The sequence below is a fragment of the Gavialis gangeticus genome, unplaced genomic scaffold (assembly GCF_001723915.1).
Source record: "Gavialis gangeticus isolate Ggan-Ray unplaced genomic scaffold, GavGan_comp1, whole genome shotgun sequence".
Lineage (NCBI taxonomy): Eukaryota > Metazoa > Chordata > Crocodylia > Gavialidae > Gavialis > Gavialis gangeticus.
In genome coordinates, this window is record NW_017729024.1 from 150328550 (window position 1) to 150333507 (window position 4958).

Genomic DNA, 4958 nt, shown 5'->3' on the forward strand with positions numbered 1-4958 from the left:
GGGGGAGGGGGGTTATTTAGCACTATGAGCTGCATCTCCTGTAGGGACGTATTAGCTTGCAGAGGGGCAGGGAGGGCCAGGGCTTACAGAGGGGCCCCATGGGCTGGATGGAATTGCTTGGTGGGCAGAATCCAGGATAATGGTTAGGTGAGTACTACCAGAACTACAGGGACAATGGTTAGGCTAGTACTATCAAAAGGTCCAGAAGGGGGATGTGAAGTGCGGACTTTAGGGGTGTTTCAATAAAGTCCCTGATCTAAGATGAATTCCCCACAGCCTCAGAAGAACATAAAATTTCCTTTGCAGTAAGGATTACAAGGCTTCATCCACCCCATAATTTCCATGTCATTATTTTTGAATAAGAATATTTCTCAGGGGTGTGGGGATTTATATGGAACATGGTCATGAGGAAGTAAAGATTATGCTCTCCAGAGACCAGGAATACAGGAAAGACAACCTTCAAGAAGCAAAATTCTAGATATAGTCCTGGAAGCTCCAAACACATTGAGAATCAGAAGTAGTCTACTCCACTTCCAGTTCTAGCTGGTGTAGTCACTAGGGTGTGGCTCTGCATTTGAGCTATTTAGCCCTGCTGAAACAGAGCTAATTTAGCCAGGCACAGGAATACACAAATATAACTATGCTGCTTCCAGTTTAGGAGGTAGCCTGTGGTGTTCCCAGCATCATACTGTGCTCTGTCAGCAGACGCAGCAGGAAGCTGTCTGACACTGATCTAGGAGCAATTTTCCAAAACTGGGACAAAAGTTCTATTTCAGTGAGGCCTCAAGGACATTGAGGGACACAACCCTGCAGTTCGGAAATCTTCCAGAAAATCTGGTCCAGTTGGTCATGGATGGAATGATAAACACAGAGCTAGGCTAGATACATGTAATGCTGGTAAAAATCAATACATAGGCCATTCAAACACGTTGACTTTTCCTCCTGAGTACCATAACCTGTTGGTTCTACGTTCAGTGTGCCATCCAGGGAAACAGTGAGATGAAGTATGATGACACTGCAGTGCCAACACTGCTGGAGACCTGAGATGATGCAAGAACCTTGCTGTATTGACCTTATTGCATTATTGATGCAAACCTAATGAACAATTCAACTCTTGCATCAGCTGAGGTAACTGTATCTAGAGGAGGAAGAAAGCAAGTAAATGTGGCCCCTTTTCAGAATCTTTCCTTCAGAAAATGTCTCCCTGTTAGATTTACACATTGTTGCAATGTCTCATAGCAGTTACCTAGCAGCTTTTGGCTTCCATATAGAAAAATCATCTCCCTGCTCCTGGATCAAGGGGAGGGCAAATTCTGATGGATGAAAAGAAGCCTTATCAAAATAATTCTTCATCACCATTTCTCATTCCCACAATCCAGAGGATGCAGTTTCTGATAGACCAGAGGAAAAATGTCAGAAACTGCATACTCTTTTGTGATCTCCAGTTTGGTCCAGGGGATGCAATTTCTGATGCTTAGCAGACACTTGTGTCAGAGCTTGCACCTGTCATGAGAACTGATCAAAGAGAAGTACCAGTTCAAAGAGAACCATAGAAATAAATTTGTCAACCTGCCCTTTTGATTTGCCTGGTGGGGAGCAATATATCGTCAATATTTTTCATTAATCAAGAACTGATGTTCCCTGAAGAGTGAAGAGGAAATTTTGAATCTGCCACGTGTCTGTTAACAGTTTTAAGAATTTCCTTATCTTTAAATAGGTATTGAATTTTATTTAGAACAGCTTCTTGAGTCCAGTTTTATTCTGCATATGAATTAAAAATACATTTTAAATGTTATTTATCAATATTCTGTTTAGGAAGGTTAATCAAGCAAAAATCAATATATTACTTAGACTTTTGAGGTTTCTTCTGCTGTCCCAGTTAAAAATCTGGATTTAGTTGAAATAAAAAATAATGCCAAAATGTTTTGCTGACATAATGAGCACAGCTCCATTACTGTGCAATTTGGCTCATTCTTGCAAAAGATAGGGAAGATTGCTAAACTCCAACAATTTACAGAATCTAGCCCTGGGGATGAAAAATTAAGTCAATCAACCAGGGCTTGGAAAAGGTTCTTGGAATATTGTCCCTCCTCCAACAGGAGATGGAGTCATTAGGGCCCTGATATCTGGCTGAAAGAATCCAGAAGAGGTGAGAAAATCTCAAATCCTGATGATGAGAGAGGTTAAATCATTCCTGAGGAAGCCTGTATGAAATTCTATTGGTCCTAAGGCCACAGGTAAAATTATTCCATCTCCTGTTTTATACAGAGATCCAATATAGACTGGAATATTGCTCCAATAAAAATAATTAAAATCAGTCATTCAAAATATGCATCCCTAAACATGCCTAAAATATATGTGATTTTCAGTTATCTTTCTCTTCTGTGTTATTTTGGAAACACAAAATTATTAGGTTTTTTGCAAAAAAAGACTATTACAATTGCTTCTCATATTAAAAAAATCAGATACCATTCCAATGACCTTGACTTAAAATATTTATCTCTGAAAGTGTTTAGTTTAAAGCTCATAATAAGAAAAAAAAACGTTTAATTTCAAAACTCAAAATTCTTGTCAAGGTCCGTGTACCTCCACGGTATCAATAGTTGTTACATAATGAATCACTGAGGGTAACAAATATTGATTCAGGGCTTAAATTAATTGCTCCTTTTTTACAAGTAAAATACAATTTTCTAGACGGCTATTATGAAACTACCCAATTGCCCATCAAGAATGATGGGGGCAGGGAGGGAAGGGGGCTGAGATGGAGTGCCGCCACCTAACGCCCTGTGCTGCCGCTGTTCCGCCTCTTGCAGGGAGTGGGGTGGGCTGGCCTCAGCTCCCCCACCCACTGTCTGGCCCTCCGCAGGGCTTCAGAATAATGAGGGTGCTCCCCCATGCTTGGAGCACTCTGATTGGCTGTTTCCGCCGGCAGGCTGGCTTTTCCCCAGCTCAGGCCCACCCCCGCCCTCACCCACTCCCCCTTGCGCTACCAGCACAACTGGCCTCGCCCCCCATCCCTGCTCCATCCCGTGTGTCCTCACCATCATGGGGGAGGGCTGCTTTCTGTCAGAACGCTTCTTTGCACTCTGATTAGCTGTTTCTGTCAGCCAATCAGAGCGCGAATGAAGCGTTACAGACAGACAGACGTAGGCTTTTATAATATTAGAATTACAGAACTGTTAAACTCCATCTTTTCTAAATGAAAGAGCATCTTTGATACAGATTTTTAAAAAAAATCCTCCGTTTTAGGGATTCCACATATATGTATGGCTTGGGCCATCAAAAGGCAGTTTAGATTATCAAAACACTTGGGTAACATTTTCAAAACCACCTCCAAGTATTAGGAGCCTGGTCCTGATTCCCAAAGTGACTTTGGCATTAAGAAGCCCATGCCTCATTGGCATTTTTGTCTTAATCTCCATCTTTCTAGTCTTTGCTCTGGTTAAGACCAAAAACACTTTTTGAAATGCCAGAATTCCTATCCATCAAATCAAAATTCTGAGTTTCAGTTGGCTTTGTGTCTCAATAAAACAGTCATTTTGCTAAGAGCAGCTAAGACATTTAGGGCTAAAATAAAAATAACAACACCCCCCCCCAACTCATAATTTCCAAACTTTCCCAGAAAGAAAATCCTTATAATACATATTGCTCCAAAAAAACTGAAATGTTGCTGCCCTGACTCCCATGAACTTTGCATGCTGCCCCAGTGCCGAGGAACCACTGTGACCTTGGAGAGTCTCTCGGCTCTCTCAGAATGAACAACTCCAGTCCTCAGCCAGCAGGGGAAGCCTGCAGAGCCTGGAAGCTCTGAGAGCTCAGGCTGCAAGTCTGCTATAAAACCCAAACTGTGGCTCCCTGCTCTAGATCTTCGGAGCTTCTGCTAGGAACGGAGCTCTGAGCTTTCACCTTGCTAGCTACGTGCAAGTTAGCCTGGAAAGCCAGATCCCAACTTATTGGCAGTGAGCACTACAGAGCTGCCACACAGCCACAGATACTAAAACTAAGACTTTCCAAATGACGTAACAGGAAAAAAGATAGGCTGCCTAGGCAGGGTTTTCTCAGAAACCTGCCTGTGTTTCTTAGATGTTTGTTGAAATGGATGAGTTTCATCCAGGGTTTTGTCTCAATGAATTGACATTTCCCACTGAAGAACCTTTTAACCTGAGGTTCCTGACCAGTTTTACTTACAGTCCCAGTTGTATTTAGTGGTGGGGCACACACACATTCATACTCACACACCCACACGGTGTGGAGGGATGTTGGTCATGGAGGCCACTTTCTCAGTTTCACATCCTCATTCTGCTTGCTTCTGGGTACTTCAGCTTGTTTCCTTTTTTGGAATTCCTTGAAACTGACCGCCGGTTCTTACAAATTCAGAGATTCAGAGACTGTTAAGGCTAAAACGGACCTGGGAAGATCATCAGGTCCAGCCCCCCACACCAGGCAGGAAATGCCAAAACCAGGTGTAGTGCTGAAAGATGCGAGGAGAGAGAGGTTTTACTTCATAAAGACAGTCACGAAATCAAGTCTGTGCTAATGGGCTTCCTTAAGAGCTTTACTGACAGAGCAGCAAGGCTTGGTCAGAGGAGACTTTGGCCTGGACAGCGGGCCAGTTTCTAGTCTGCCTATGTGAAAATAATATGAATGCAAAAAAGGTGTATTCATCCTTGCTGACATTGTAAGGAAAAGACACAGGTGACAACCGTCTTAAGCTGTTCAGGTGAGCAGGTGCTTAAATACCCAAACCATATCTAGTCAAGAGCCTGAGCCTGCCCAAACCAAACCACCCAGCCTGGGGCCTAGCAGCGGAGCAGGGCCCTGAGCACATGCCTCCCTGTCCGGGGCACCCGGGGCGGCTCGTCTCTACCCAGCTGCCAAGGTGGCTGAAGGCAGATGAAAAGCAGCGGCCAGGGCCTGTGTGCCTGCAGCAACCCCCGGCTCAGTGGAGGGGGCACAGA